The 16,726-nt window shown below is 38.4% G+C and overlaps 1 protein-coding gene and 1 long non-coding RNA gene across 5 annotated transcripts in view; one reads left to right on the forward strand and one right to left on the reverse strand.

Annotated features, from left to right (window-relative positions):
* Nucleotides 1–16,726, forward strand: part of UNC13C (unc-13 homolog C) — a 325,566-nt gene that overhangs the window by 298,982 nt on the left and 9,858 nt on the right.
* LOC137158194 (uncharacterized) overlaps nt 1–16,726 on the reverse strand; it is a 249,113-nt gene that overhangs the window by 21,802 nt on the left and 210,585 nt on the right. The window lies entirely within an intron of this gene.

The raw sequence follows: 16,726 nt of genomic DNA on the forward strand, positions 1-16,726 counted from the left end.
GGACATTGTCAAGTAATGAAAGGGCTCCACATGAGTTTCTGTTCCTTTCAAGGGCTGCTATTGCCTATTACACACACAAAGTTCAGTATTTTATCAGGAATTGACAATCCATTGTTCTGAAAGCTATAAAACATACATTAATTTCCATACTACGTTACTTCTCCATACTGAAAACCTGTAGTAGATTTCACCAAATGTGAGGGGTATTTTGAAAATGGTCCTATCCATCACTTACTGTCTTTAAATGGAAATACGATTTGCTGATCTATAATTATTATCTTGCTCCATCTCATGAGGGTGAGAACAGTTTTAATTGAACATTAATCTGGAAAGTAATTGCTTTTACTTTTGAAGTGCAATTTGTTACTTACAATTTAAAAACCTGGCATGCAATATGAATTTTGCAGCTTGCTCTCAAGATTCATGGTAAGGAATGATTTTCTGAGTAGCTACTCTATTATATTAAGGGTCTTCATTAATAATTCATGCATCAGAAGAGAGAAAAATGCTTAAAACTAATATATAAGGAAAATATTTTTCCCTCTAATAAAATAACACAAGTTATATTTAGGCAGAAGATGATTAATTACTAATTCTAAAGTACATTTTGTTTTTCCCTAAGTTGCTATGAAAATTTGCATAAGAGAAAATTACACAGATTGTAGTTATTAAATAAAGATAATTTAAAATTTTCAAGCCACAGTCGTGAAGGGCCTGATTTTCATTAAAAGAAGCTTGAGGTCTATGTGCATTCCTGTTCACACATTAGTGTGCCTGTATTTGCACACTTTTGTTAGCATAAGTACCAACTGGGGATAAGGTCTAGGGAAATATATGTCCCAGTGTTTTACTGTTGATGTCCCACTTAAAGAAAGTAAGGCCTCATTTATTCTTATTCCTGGTCTCTCCCAACTGTGGCTGTGCTATTGGCATGCAGTTATAATGAATGTTCATGTAAATCAGGAATTTGCATTCAGAAATAATGAGATAAACAACCAATTAGGGTAACTGCAAATGCAAATGAAGACAAATGCACACACAACTTGTGTGAGCAAGGGGATTCTGCTTTTTTAAATATCAACCTCTGGTTTTATGTTTTTCTTTACTGATAAATGAATGAGCAGCTACTTGTAAATTTAATGATCACTTTTTATTGATAAAATCAATTTGAGTTAAGAGTGAAAAAGATAACTCTAGTTTTCCCTTATAAAATTTGAGATGTACTCTTTTAGTAATTTTGATTACCTTGATCATTCTTATTTAAAGAGACAGTGTAGGTTCCAAATACAGTAGAAAAATCCACATTAAAAAGCAATTGGTAGTGTCTAATCTTTTGCAAAGTCATATTCAATAGAATTACAGTGGAGCAGATGAATATCTGCAAACATTTTCAGATTTAAAATGTTTATTAAAGCTAGTGTTCAAATGATCAGATATAGAGTTTAAAGAAAAATTTTCTATACATCTGGGTATAATGCATAAATTATCCAAAAGTACACAGTTTGGTTTTAAAAGTCATCATATACAAAATATACAAAGTGTACATAATTTACAATATCCCAAATTAAGGTTAATAAATTTCACAATACAGTTAAAATATTAGCATTCAAATATTTGAGCACATCACTCATAAAATACTAAGAGTAGCTCGTGGAAAGTAAATATAGCAATGAGTGTAGATTGTCCCTCAGTGACTGAGAATTATAGGATAGATTGTCCCTCAGTAAATTCAATCCATCAGAAAAGTATTTCCGTTACTTTCATGGGATCGCTTCTCAATGGCACTCTGGCTCATTTCTCTTGGTATTGCCAATGTCCGGTGATATGTTCTAAGTAGATGTCCCATGACCACCTGATGGTGTCCAACATCATACGTCGCCAAATCAGCTGAGCGTAGCACTAACTAGTTCTGCATACCTGCACCACTCACTTGTTACTGGGATCCCATGCGCCCAGGGCTCCGACAATCAGCATGTGCATTTGGACCTCACAGCCCCTAGTTCTCAAGGCATCGGCCAGAGAGGCGCATTTCTCCTCCTTTCAAGCTCCGGTGTCATGGAAGGCCAGGGTCCTGTTCTCAAAAGGAACTGTGACATCCACCATGAGGATCCTCTTCTGTTCCTTGTTCGTGATGATGATGTTGGGTCGCAGTTGACTGCCCATTCTAGGGATAGCAGAGTTCACAGCAACCTTCCCCAGGGGTGGCAGGATGACTTTGACTAGGCAATCTTCGATGGCATTGTGGTGTAGCTGCCAGGCTCTGGAAGGGGCTTGCAACTACAGCAGATATGGGGCAGTATCTCATTGGCATAGCCACACATCCTGCCATACTTGTCCTAATTCCCATAGCAGATGGCTCTGTTCAGTGGGACACAACTGAACCCAGGCCCTTGGATGAATTTCCAGTCGGCAAATCAGGTGAAACTGCCCCCAGGGCAGTGGTTGCTGTCATCCCACTTGCACATCACCTCGAAGGCCTTGCCCTGGTCTAGATTCCATTTCAGGTTTTCCACATACCGCCAATGGATGGCATCCTTCAGGGTCCTCTGAAGCATAGTTCTAGCTTTCTGAGTGATTGTCTACTCTGTACTCTTGACCTGTGGCACGAGTACTCCCAGTTATTGATGTTCCTCTCACCACATCCAGTGGTAGCTGATATGCCCCTCCAGCCATCACATAGCATTGCGGGTCCAAGTCCAAAGCGAAGGAAAATCTCCCCCATCTCATCCAAATTCATCTTACAGGGAACCGCTCAGGTTGGGCCAAATGCACAGTAAGAATGCAGAATAGATTTTTCAGGATTAAATTTCAAGTAGATATTGACATAAGGACCCTATAAAATTACTTTTATTTGCAAAACATACACAGGCTTTTATAAAAATCAAACTTAAGATGATTTTACTGTACACATCAATTCTTTTAAGATGTTCAGTGAGAAACCTGAGCTGCCTGTGAATTCTCAATATTGATAGAGACGAGAAGCAACTCAGGTTCAAAATATCTTAAGCATAATTCTGCTTCCTATGTAATGTCAGTGGATGTCTCAGTAACAGAGCCTTACATTTTGTCTGTTTTCTCTTGGTAGTTGTCGACAAACAGATTATAAAATTCACTCATTTGTTCTTTATTTGCAAATTTCTTCAGCAAATGAGTCCTGGTCTGCAAATTGTTCAAGCTACAATTTGCCAAGTAACTTACATATCTTTTGTAACTTACAAGCCTGAGCCAAAGCTTATTGAAGATAACTGAAGAGAGCGAAGGTCTCCATTTTCCTCATTATTACTCTCAGAAATACCTTACTACATAGCTGCGCTCCTGATGGAGACATTATAACCATGTCCTCAAGTTAGCATGGCTGAGGCAGCCACATCACTTGCAAAATAGCTGCTTTCAGGGATAGCAGTGCTACCTGACTGCTATTCAGTTGATAGGTCAAATAGTGCAAATACACATCCCTTGCACTACCTCCAGGTTTGAGGGAAGTTGATTGAACAAATTAGAGATGTGGAAGTCCTCTCTCACCAGGATCATTTAAGTTTCAGACCCTGTTTAAATTCTGGGTCTCACTTCCCTATCTTCAACTCTTCCAATCCTTGACACCAATTCCTAGTCACCCCTTTTATAGCTTTGACCTTTCAGACCCCTCTTTGCAGCAGTTCTCCTGTGCCTCTCCAGAGAGTGTCCCCTGGCATATGAGAGTAAAGCTTTACCCTTTTGAACAAAGGTCCTCAGGTGCTGAAGAAGTTCCACAGAGAGAGGGAAAACTTTTCATCTGTGTTGAGTAGTGTTCTGTTCCCCATGCCCAGATCTGCTTATAGATCCTGAGCTAAAGGAGTATTTGCCCTTAGTCTTCTCATTTTTGTGCTTTAATGTTGGTTTATATGCAAACTGCATGTCTGTTAGATGCTGTCACTGTTTATAATGAGCAGGTCAGACAGCAATGAAATCCTTTTTCTACTGGGAGAAATAAAGGTGCAGGTTTGGTAATGGGTTTTGGCATTTCATTGTTAGATTAACTCAACACATTAGAGAGAAGGATTTACAGACACTGCAGCCAGCATTTTTTCCCCATCTCTAGTTACAGTGCAGCATGTCTACCATTTCCTCTAGAGACCTTGCAGAGTCAAAATGAGCAAGATTAGGGCAAAGAAGGCTGGCACCATGCATTCATTTGTCATTTAGGTGAATAGTAAAATTAAGGGCTCTCAAAGCTGTACAAGCTGTTGTTTCATAGGTACAATCAGTTTAAATGTTATTTTAATTAAAAACAATTGGACACAGCCAGACCATAGCTACCTTTTCTTCCCAGTTTCTTCATTTTAAAAGGCTTAGATCTTGCCTACACACACACCTTAGACCGCTGTAACTGTACCAGCATAGTGACTATATTATACCCCTCACCATATGGATGCAGATCCACCAGTATGAAAGCGCTTCTACAGGTATAGCTTATTCCTTGACAGAAAGGGAAATAAGCTTTACCAGTAGAAGGTTCCTTTATACCAGTATAACTACATTGATATAGGAGCTGTACTGCTATAACAATATCAGTAAAATAAAATCACACCAGTCCAAAATCTATGTGCAGATCCGGCCTGACGGGCTGTTTTAGAAAGTTCCAACGTAGTCACTCTGTCTATATTTTTTAACATAATTCTTAAGGTATCATGTTGCTGTGGAATCTTTGGTAAAACATAGCAAGGGGCATTTGGCTCACTCTAATTACCCCTGGGAGCAGATCCTGTTGACTTCCACAGGAGCGGTATCTGCTTGGCTAAAAGTCAGAATACAATCCACTTAATATGCAGCTTGTTATATCGGGGCACTTCAGAAGTAAATTACTACAGAGTCGAGATAAATAAAGTTAATAAACTGTACCATAAACTTCTCATGATGGATTTTTCTATTTCAAGGCACTGCAGAATACCAGGATTGTTCTCCCAACAGACAAGTGTTTAAGCAATAAGTAAAATGATTGAATGTTGTGCTAAACCAGCTGTACTTTTAAACAACTGACAATTTTATGTGTTTTACAATTTTACCACTAAAATGGTGATGATATGCCAAGTACAGTTCTTTGGTTCAGTAGGCATATTGATAGCAAGTCTGCAGCAATGTGAATGATAAGTCAAGAATCCTGGCTGCAATATCATACTGTAACTATTGGAGAAGATGAAGATGTGCACACACAGAATTGATATGCCACACTCATCATGAACATAGCTTTAATACCATTTTTCTGTTTCGCACAAAGGGACAGGGAAGTTATTTTGTTTGACCACACTGCTGTTAGTGTCTCAACATTGCCCCTTTTTTCACCTGCTTGAATGCTACTGGAGTTGTCATTTCTGCTTTAAAATATGTAGGAAAATATCCGGCCTATCCTTATGTGCTGGTAAGGGCAAAGGTACCTCTTTTCGGCCACTCGGCAATACAAATATTGTGATTTTATTTTAAGTACAAAACTGACAAGCATTTAAGCTGTTTAATTCCAACCCACACATTTAAAACCAGTTGAGCAATATTCCCTTTTGCAAAAAAAATCATTGAATTTAATATTCTGGTAATTAATTTTTTTCGAGACATGTAAAATCACTTTCATTGGTATTAATCAACACACTGGAATTTTACAGACAATTAATTATAAATTATAAAAAATAAATTATAATGGAAATTAGTTCTACTTTTGTGCCAGGCTCAGATGCAATACTTAACCTGAGAATATTTGCATCTTGCATCTTGTGTAGCCATTTCCCTTTGTATGAATTGCCAAATCAAAATCCTGTAGTTTATTACAATCCCTTCACCAAAGTGTAAGTCCATGGAGATTCAGGCGCTACATAGTCACCAAGGTCTCAATTTTGTTCCTTTTGCTTTTGTCTTGAGTAGGACAAGTGGGCAAGTTCAGCTGGACTTAGCTAGTATATGCTTCTGCAGGTGGTTAGGCTACAAACTTGATAAGCTAAATCGAACTAGAAAATGATACCCTGCATCTATACTAACTAGGAAAAAGATAGAGCTTCGGTTCAAGCTTGACTATCATGTGGCAGTGTGTGTATTGTATGAAAATGGATGTCAAGACACAGGATCGATAGTAAGAAAGGTCAGGACAGGTTGCACAACTCTTCTGAAGGTCCCCCTGGTGAGTAGGGTTGATATTAAAAACAGACGCAGTGTTGCCTACTCACATGACTTTATTGTAAGTCTTACAATGTTTGGTAGGTTTCTTTTAAAAGCCACAGCTCCAGGAATCATGTGACACTATGAGAATTTCAGCTTCTCACACACACACACACACACACACACACACACACACACACACACACACACACACACACACACACACACACACACACACACACACACACACACACACACACATTCTAGCTTGAAATCACAAACACTAGAGCCCGAGAAGGCAAATTAAAAGAACCTAAAACTTATTATTTTTTTAAAAATCTTATAATTTTTAGCCAATTTCATAGTTTTTTGAATGTTTGGGGTTGCAATACTGCAAAAATTCATTCAAACATAATGAGAACTTTCTGGAAGTGTATAGGAGGGAGGAAGCTAAGCCAAGCAATTACCGAAGATAGGAAATCAGGGGGAGATCATATAGATTCCAAGGGATTAAGATATTAAAACCCCAAATGACACATCGGACACATCTAAAGAGATTAAATTAGAATTAAGAAGCCCCTAATGGGCTTAGATCAGTGGGGAGGTTGGAAGTCTGAAGCAGCTAGGAAGGGCATCAGAAGAGCCACAAGTATCTGGTATAGAATGCAGTGGTTGGGAAATCAGACAGATCGGAGGTCCCAAAAGAGCCAGAAGGAGACTGTGAATATACTGAGGTTGCTGAAAAGGAGCTGAGGGCAGTGGGCAGTTGGAGGAGGAGGAAGTGGCAATCAGAATGGCCTGAAAAATAAAAGATCTTTAGGGATATAGGGGAGGCCAAGAGTGTCTGACGAGACAGAGCAGCCAATAGAGTGAATACTTCAAATCCCATTTTAAATTTGTTTTTACCCAAACAATAACTTACCTTCTTCAGTATGAAATAATATAGTCCTTACAGATATAGAATTAATTTGAAAGGGGCAGATCCATTTTCTCTGGATGCACTATCCCCTGTATTGAACTGCGTGTGGGAACAATGCAGATGGCTATACAGCATATTGCAGATCATCGTTAGTGATTTTTTTCCGACAGTTTCTCTTTAAAAAGGACTATTGCAGCTTTCTGTTTATTGAACAAAATAATGTATTTCTTACTTCCAGGAAACATACCTTATGACACCTTTCTGGCTCTTTCATAGCTTGAGGTAGTCTCATGAAATACAATATAATAAATTGCCTTGGGAGGTTGTGAAATCTCTGTCACTGGAGGTTTTAAAGAGCTGGTTACACAATCACCTGTCTGGGATGGTCTAGATTATACTTAGTCCTGCCTTGGGTGCTGGGGACTGAACTAAAAGATCTCTTGAGATCCCTTACAATCCTACAATTCTATGATAATACCGAATTCATGTTTTCTCTCTGTGTTCTAGGGCCTGTTCTATCCATTCAGCCTCCCCTACAGCTAATTTCAATGAAGCAAGGGTGGATGGATAAATGGAAAGAAAAATAATAGGATGGATAGTGAAATTCAACTGAGTGCTTTATCAACCCTGATACTCTCTGAATGATGGCTGATAAAAAATGTAAATTCAATTACAGGGCCTTTGACAATAGATTCATAGCTTTCAGTGGGCTTTGACCTTCACTGTACTGTCTTCCAATCAAGTAATAGATTATAAAGTTATTATTATGTATAGTACAGAAGCTTCTCTGGCACAAACAGGAACTGTGGCTTCCATGCATCTGGAAGCAGACTGTATGATGTCTCTCAGCCACTGTGTTCAGTGGATCCTAGCTTCCTAAAATGGGGTCAGTTTTCCACTCCATGGATATGCACAGCTTCTGCTGATGTGAGTGGGAGCTCCACATGAGTACTCAGAGGCAAACAGACGATGAATGGTTTGTTTCCTTTGTAAGTTCTTCATTTATGAATTCTCTTGACCCTGAGTTCATAGAGTACTGAACCTGAGTTCAAAAAGGCCCTGCCTTTTAATTGCTTGGGACTAAATTTCTTAAATGCTAAAATGTAACTGTAAGAGCAGGAAACAACAGAATGACATTCAGCTTTGAAAAATATACATGGATGATCAGAGAGATTCAATGAGAGAAGAAATCGGGAGCTCTGGTGTGATCACCTCTTCAAGTTCGGGCACCTCAGACCCAAGAAATTATTATGAAATCAGAGGAAGCATAGTGAAAAGCAATAAAAACAGGAGGCTTGAAGGACTTCATTTATGAGGAAAGGTGAAAAGAGTTAAGTATTGACTGAGCAATGACTGAGGAAGAAACACAATCTATAATATTTTAAGGATGAAAACAACAAGGAAGAAAAGAAATTATTTAGCATAATTAGAAGGGCATAACTAGGAATATTGGGAGGAAATGAAGAAGAGGAAAATTTAGGGTAGATATTGGGGGGTGGGAGAAATCTTCTTAGTGAGATCTGTGAATAACCTCCCTGGGGAAAGGATTGAAGTCCCATCATTTGGCAGGTTTCAAACTAGACTGTACAAAATACTAGTACTGGGTGCCTTTCTGGATGATATGCTTTAGTTAAATACTTTATTGGGAGGGTAACTGGTTGAAATGCTAAACCTGTATAATACAGGAAGTTATAATACAGGAAGTTAAACTAGATGATCTAATTAGTCTCTTTTCTGGTCTTAAAAATCTATGAAGGTTCTACTGACCCCCTTTGTGAGTTTTAGATGACGAACTGCTAACTTCCACTCTTCAACAAAAGCCAGCTGTAATTTCCTGGGCTCATCAGGGACTCTTCCCACAGCGTTATGAAGCTCATTCCTTGCAAGCCTTAGGTGGCTAGTTTGCAGCCCCTAACAACAGCACCCTCAAATCTCCAAGTTTTACTAGTCTTGTTAGCCCCTACCAAACTGACAGTGGCTTTCCCTTAGTGAATGTAAGTAGGTGTGTCAGTCTCTCCCAATGAGCTAAGTGAGCTGTTTCAGGATGAATGTGTAGAGGCTCACCAGCCCTTCCTGATGAACCTTAATAGAGTTGTAGCAGTAAAAATGCCACACGGTCCTTGACATGATGTTTGGTGACCTGTAAAGGCATTGTGTTTCACAGTGGAATATTACTGTTTTGTAAAAACATAGAACAGAGGAGTCTTGTTATGGACAGTCACACTAGACAAAAGAAAGCCACTTTTGGGTTCCTATAAATGTCTTCTGGAGCAATGTCCGAGCTTTATGAGTTGACAGTGTGCATGTTAATGAGCTCTATAACCTTTCTGTGCTCTTTAAGAGTGCTGCACGAATCTCTATATAGGACACAATTATATCCCTAAAGATCAATGGCAGTTCTGCAACTTGGGTTATGGTCCAGGCAAATTTTGTCCCATCCTAGGCACTTGCTAAGATTTGTTTCTAACACAAAGTCACTATCTTCCAGACATGTCCTGCAAATCTTGTAAATACTTTGCAGGTTAGTGAAAAAGTGGCAAGGTTCCCAGGGACAAGGGACAATAGAGTCTATCATTGCCCTTTAAACGTACAGCTATAAGAGGAGTCCTGCTGCAGCAGCACATCTGCATGGTTAGAATAGGGTCTGGACATACCAATAATGTAGGTTAGCCTCTACATAAATCATTAACCCATCGCCTTTTTCCAATCGTAAAAAATGAAAATGATAAAAGTAAACAAAAAATGATGGAGGATCACAGCTGCTATTAAGGCTGTAATTACGGTGGAGGAAATGACAAGGCTAAGTCTCCAGTAGAAGAACAATAAAAATGTTCCATTATTCCCACCCCACCCCCATGTCAGATAATACAAAGAGAATCTGAATTCCTTGAGTATACTCAGTTTCAAGATTTACTGCTGTTTTTCAATCTGCACAGTGCTAGAGATGAAGATATTTGAGCAAAGCCTCAAGGTTTAAGAATTTTCCTTGAAATTACTAGCAATATTATATGATAAACGCTATTGAGCTTGAAGCCATTTCAAAAGAGAGGACTGGCCGCCAAAATGTAGTCACAGTCTGCATTCCATAACATGAAGTGATGTGTTAACAATGATTGCACGACCATATTGAAACACTGTGCCACAGGCATAGAGCTACTAAAATATGCATGCCTTTTTGAGAGGAAGGCCTGCACGGCTAAGGACGGGTAGATTCTCTGTTGGTGTAAAAAGGTGCATTACCACTGATTTCCATAGAGTTTAATCCATTTACACCAATGGAGAATTTGATCATGTGTGTTAAAATTTCCAAGTTTAGGAAGAGTTTTTTTTTTTTTTACTAGCTAAAATATTGCTATACACGGCTACATTAAATTTTAAATGCAACAGACTGAGATGACCATTGCAGCATTGGTCTTGAAAAAATGTATTCCTAGATTTAAAAAAAATGAGTTACAAATTAATTGAGCAATATTGTGATCACCCTCACAAGCTTGCCAGTTCTGGCATAGACAAATAGGTATGGTTACCTAAGGATCTGCAGCATGAACTGAATTTTTCTGTATTTATACTGAGAATACCTGAAATACTGAATGTTATTTAGGCAGGAATTTTTCAAACTCAGTGTGTGAAATTGCATGATTGGAAACCCTAGTGATTTGCACAGGCACACGTCTCTTCACACATGCACAATATCAGCTGGCATGCCCGGATTGAGTGGTATGCATATGTAAAGTTGACTGGACTTTTTTCTACATGGAGTTTTAGAAACATGAGGCCTAGTTGTTTATGGAAATTGGCAAGTTTTAAAGGGTAACCAGTGTGTAACTGGAAATTTTTACTGCAAACTGTAGTTAAGACATCTCCATAAAAATGCAATGTTGTTATAAATAAGTAATCACATCAATGAAAATTTTAACATGCATCTGCCTGGAAATATTTGAGCCCTATCATTATTCTACTTACTGGACCTATAGTACATACTCATCAAGCCAATAAAGTGGCATAGAATATACTTAACTTATACATTAGTGCAAATAGTGTCAAAAGGGGGCATATATCTAATATATTTGCCAATGTATGTGACTGGGAAGTAGTACACAGCTCTTAGCATATGGCAGCAGGTATGCCGTGTATGTATGTTGTGGAAACAAGATCTTAAAAAAAACGTTAAAACCAAATTACTTGAAAGTCACACACACATAACTAGAGACGTCTTTTTTAACTTGTGTGGGCTGCAACTTTTTATACCATGATATTGCCAGCTTTTCAGTAACACCATTTTTGGGATTTTAACAACATTGCCAAAACTGTCATTCTACTATTCCCATTTCTCAAATTCCCTGGCATGGCTTCTCTCAACTGTACCACCCTTGCTCTTTCAATCTCCTCTCTGTGCCACTGAGTAATGTCCTCTCGAAACCCTTCCTTTTAACCTCTCCAGCGAAAATGTGTATTACAAGCACTCCCTAAAACATAAGTGTATTGTCCCATGTTATGCTTGCTGCTCCTGGTCTAACAGGCATTTGCAGCTTCTAAATTATGATGGTCACAACACACTGTGTCAATTTACTTATGCTCTCTATGGGTGGGAGACATACAGTCTGACCTGTCCTCTTTGCTCTAAACATTGTCTTGCACAGTCTGGGGTATTTCAAGGGAAGCCAGAGGGTTCAAACTATGTCTCTATTTATCACATAAAAAAGAGAATTGTGCACAGTGGTGCTGATCAGTCAGGGATGTGTCCTCTTGATAGGTTGATCAGTTATCAGGGTAGCTATACTGTATAATTTGCTCCATATGTTCATGTGGAATTGCACCTTTGTGGTTCAGTGTTCCCTCCTAGTTACATTCTCTCTCATGGAGTTGCCTTTGTGCAGAATGCCTGCTGACAGTATGCTCCTATGAAGCCAAGACAACATGTATGATTATCACGTGCAAAAATAAAGATACAGGAGATTAGTGAAATTCCATTTTCTTCTAACATTGTATTCCATTAAGACTTACCCCTAAATATACATAATTCTAAGAGGGGAAATACTTGGAGACATTTTAAGAAGAGAAAGGTGAAGATAAGTGGTAAGCTGCTACAGACAGCATAACAACTCAAATAATTCATTTTGAAAAGGAAAAAAGTTATTTTCTAATATACAAAATTGTCTGACATTCAGGTATCATGTTTGCTACCTCATTTTCTCTGAGTCCCTTTTATTTCTGCTGGTCTCAACTTTTTTCCATCTAGTCCTAGCAGTTTCCAAACCTCCCCTGAGATGACAAACCTGAGCTTTTCAGCATTAAGTAACTCAATGGGACAGTGAAGCCTTTTCCATACAAATGCACAAAGACACGTGTCTGCATAGTGACTTACTTAAAAGTTCTTTTTTCCACTTAACAGATGTTTAAATCTGTTTGTTTACTTTCCAACAAGCAGCTAGACAGAGCTGATGATGACTCTTGAGCCACCTCAGGATTCCATGGCCACCAAGATGATTATGTGGCTAACCCAGATTGTTGCTTGCTCAACTCAACTAGCCACTTTCTTGATCCAGTGTTTAGGTTGTGACAGGAGGTGGGACATTTAGCAATGTTATACCATTAGCGCCCATGAGCTAAGATTGGAATAAGGCATCTGTTTTGAATGCCCACTCCCAGAGGCTAATGGAACCCATTCTGGAGGGTTCTGAAGATGAATACTATTCCCTCAATTGTCAAGGAATTTGTAGGACTGGCAATGATGTTTTATGTTCAGCTATCAATGAAGTGCCCTTAGATATCCTGGACAAAATCTAGTGCCAAATCTGATCAATTCCATTTTAAAGATTATTGAAAATCTTATGCCAGATCTATGCAAGAGGCAGAGAAGATTTATTTTTGTCCTTCATATCAATGAATAAGTTTCAATCAATCAGCCATATTGTTTTGAGTAGTGGACAATCTAGTTAAACCAAGCTGCTTTCATTCAGTGGCTAGTACAAGTCCCTCCCATTGTAACAAAATTTCCATCTATTTTGCAGAAAATCAAGGAAATATTGACATAAGTCTCTGCTTCTATGGCTGCAGAGTCATTTCTGGAGGCTACATGCATGAAGTCTCCTCTGGTGGCATTTATGCCAGTGATGTTTACTGAAGTACTACAGATGCTGGGAATTCTTCATTGTATTTCCCTCCTTCCCATGGCACTTTGGACACACATCCTTCCTAACTAGGGAAACTCAGCAGGAGAAAAACTGGATCCATTGTGGATGGAGACTGTCAATGCCTCTGTTATAAAGGAGTCAGTTTGCCAACCTCTATAAAAGAAACTGTTGTATGGCCATCATTCATACAAGTCACTGTTAGATGATCATATAACAGTAACAACTAGAAATCCTATTTTTTTATCTGCATGTAGCCAAGAGGTCACAACTGTTCCTTTCAGTTGCACGCCTAATTAGTATGGTCTATGTCTTTGTTCGCTCCAGATTAGATTATTGCAAAGTTTGCTCAATGCTTAATTCAACTCAGAAACTCAAAGTAGAGTAGAATGAGGTGGCCTGTTTGTTAAGTAGAGTTTCTCATTATGAGAACATGACTCCAGTGTTTTGAGATTTCTGCTGGCAGCCTGTTGGTTTTAGGGAGGAATACAATGTGTTGATTTTGACCTATTTTGGGCCTGGGACCTTTGAGAGATTGCCTTACCTCTATTCCCATGCAATAGTGCCACACCATAATCAGCAGACATTCCTGAGCAGGAGACTTCTTACTAAAAAAAGAGGAAGTTCCTGGCCAGGTACTCTCCATAACTGGTCCTCATATCTGCTGACATGCAGAACATGCAGCAAAATCCATCTCTCTTCCCAGGCTGTTGAGGAGTGACAAGTGCATGGAACAGTCGTCTGGCATCTGTGGCCGGCATGGGTTTTTCTTCTCCCTTTCCAGTATTGTCAAGTTTTTTTGGGGGGTTTTTTTTGGCTTTACAATAGATTGACTGCATTTTTAACATATGGCAAGGTTAACTGGAGCCCTGCAGAGGTGCTCTTTAATGTTCTGATTACATCTAAATAAATAAAATGTAAAGTGAGAGCTCTGGGGGGAGGGTAGATACCACTGGCAGAAGAGCAATTTTAAGGCTTTTCAATCTGAAGTCCATTAGTATGTTTGTAGAGCTTTTAATTAGATGAATTGCAGTGTTAAAGAAGGAAAAGTGCTATCATGCTCTGCAGGGCTATTTGCTGCCAGGAAAATTGAGCTGTTACATGGCTTGGGGTAAAAGCACCTTCCTCTAGACTAATCTGAATTGCTAAAAGAGCTGTACTGTGGAGGCTGTTCCTGATGTGACCTATCAAAGTCTGGCAGTAAGAAAGGATACACACACACATGGAGATCAGAGACTTTATAGAGAATTGTGAAATTTCTTAAAGAGATACCATAATTAACATTTGCAAATGTTAAATGTCCTAAAGATCTCTATCCAACTTGTTCACCAGCTCCATGAGAAAGAGGACTGGAGACGAGAAAAAATAAATAAATACCTTCGTTTCAGCATTGTGTATGAAGTCAGCTTAGGCTGTCTAAAAATGAATTGTAGCAAGGAATCTCCTGAGCTAAGGAACTGTGCTATGGATTGTTGTGCTTAACAGTGGCCATACTAACTGCAGTAGTTTTCAGTCTAAAACTCTTCATGATTTGATGTTTTTTAAATATAGTATGAGCTTTCTCTTATGCCTACAGCACTATAGATAATGTGCTAGGCATATGCAAAACTTGCAGTACCCTTTGAAGGGCTCTTCCATATTTATGGCCAAAAGGAGAGGGCAAATAAAGCTCTGTAAGGAAAAGTATTCTACTGCATAGTTCATGCTAGGAATATATTGTTTAGTCTGACATCTGTAAGAACCTGTGAGCCAAACTTTGCTCTCAGGTTAGCTGAAGTAAAATTTGAAGAACTTCACTGGAGTTAAATTTAATTGCGTTAGTGCAGGTTTTCACTGCTGTAACAGAGTAGATTTTGTCCCAATTGGATCTAGGGTTATATGCATTTTGTCTCTTATGAGGCCAACTCTGATCAGCTCTAGCAGAGACTTCAAATTTTTCCTTGCAAATAGTATTTGTTGCTAACATAGCCCATTTTTATTTGAGAATTGTTCTCCAAGCATTCCTCATTTCTGGAAATGTGAGACACAAGGGTGGGTAAGGTAATAGCTTTAATTTGACCTACTTCTTTTTGTGGAAGAGACAAGCTTTTGCGCTTCACAGAGCTCTTCTTACCTGAAGAATTTCACTAACTAGGCAATAGTAACTCTGAGCCAGATTCTGCCTTTTGAATATTTCTTTACTCTGTGCCCATGTCTTCACTATGGAAAAAGAGGTATGTTTTTAACTCAAGTAAGATAACGCAAGTTAACTTACTTGAGGTAAAATCCTAGTGAAGATAAGGAACTTTTAGTTTTCACAGAAGTTAGCAAGTCAAGTTAAAGCCTAAAATCAATTGAGTTAAGAACACACCTTTTTTTCATAGTTAAGACAAGGCCTTTAAGTACCCCACTAAAATCAATAGGAATACGTAGGTACTACTCAAAACAGATAAACAAGCGGAATCTGGTCCTGCATTAGATATTTGCAAGAACAGTGGTCATGGTAGCAGCAGCTTTTTAAATGTCTTATTTTTCTTGGCAGAGTAGTTTACATAGGATTTTGTGTTTAGCTAAAAATCTGTTATTCCAGGAAGCAGAAATTGTGTCAGTACTAACAACTAAAGACTAGACAGTGATGAATAGGTTAGAGAACACTGTTTTCCCCTCACAGGGAGAAATCAGCTTGAAATATATCACCTGTAGCATATAACAGTTTCCTTTCTTATTGCTAAAGGCTGGTTTTATAGAATAGTCAGAGAAACTCAATAGTGGTGGAGGCTGTTGGAACTAGTTAGTAATTTTGTGGGGGTTGGAGATTTCAATTGTTCTTGAACTATGTTAATACTACTTTAACACGTTTATTAATACTAATTTATGAAAGATGAAATAACTTGCATTATTTACTTTTCATTTATTGAGAACTAGATGATTCAGTAATTTAATTAGGGACTTAAGATAGTAAAGATTTCTCTGTGGAATTACCAAACTACACTGTGAAGTCTAATGGCTACCACTGAAGCTAAACTTCTTGTAACTAAAACCCACAGTGTAACAAATTGCCTATTTACACGTCATAAATGGTCTACACCATCTGGTTGATATTGGAATATATCTAGAAGCAACATTTGTATGAGCACCCTGAGATTCAGAAGTGGCAGATATGTCTCTACTGCTTAAGACATTAAAACAGTTTAAAAAAAAAAAGAAGGTGGTTTCTGATTCTGATTTTTAACAAGTGAACTCTTGACAGCACTATGACCCAACTCACTTAGCAGCTGGCAAATAAAGTATTATGTTCTCAAGGATTCTGATCAATGAGTAATGAGTTTCCACATTTTAATATGTCAGAAAAGAAGCTTGTTCTTTGATGCAATAACCCATGGGATAAGGTATTTAATTGTCCTTGCAATGCTGAGCCAGTGAAGAGAATGTAATTATGGATTATTCCCACCTGACCAATAAGCATCACTGTAGAATCACATTTCAAGGAAGCCACTAAAATGATGAAGCCTGGAAAAGCATTTTAGGACATGGGAAAGGAAAAACAGGGCAGACACCCTGGTTGGAATCTTTAATT

This window comes from Emydura macquarii, unplaced genomic scaffold (assembly GCF_026122565.2).
Source record: "Emydura macquarii macquarii isolate MOO-44397 ecotype Brisbane River unplaced genomic scaffold, CSIRO-AGI_Emac_v2 contig_1644, whole genome shotgun sequence".
Lineage (NCBI taxonomy): Eukaryota > Metazoa > Chordata > Testudines > Chelidae > Emydura > Emydura macquarii.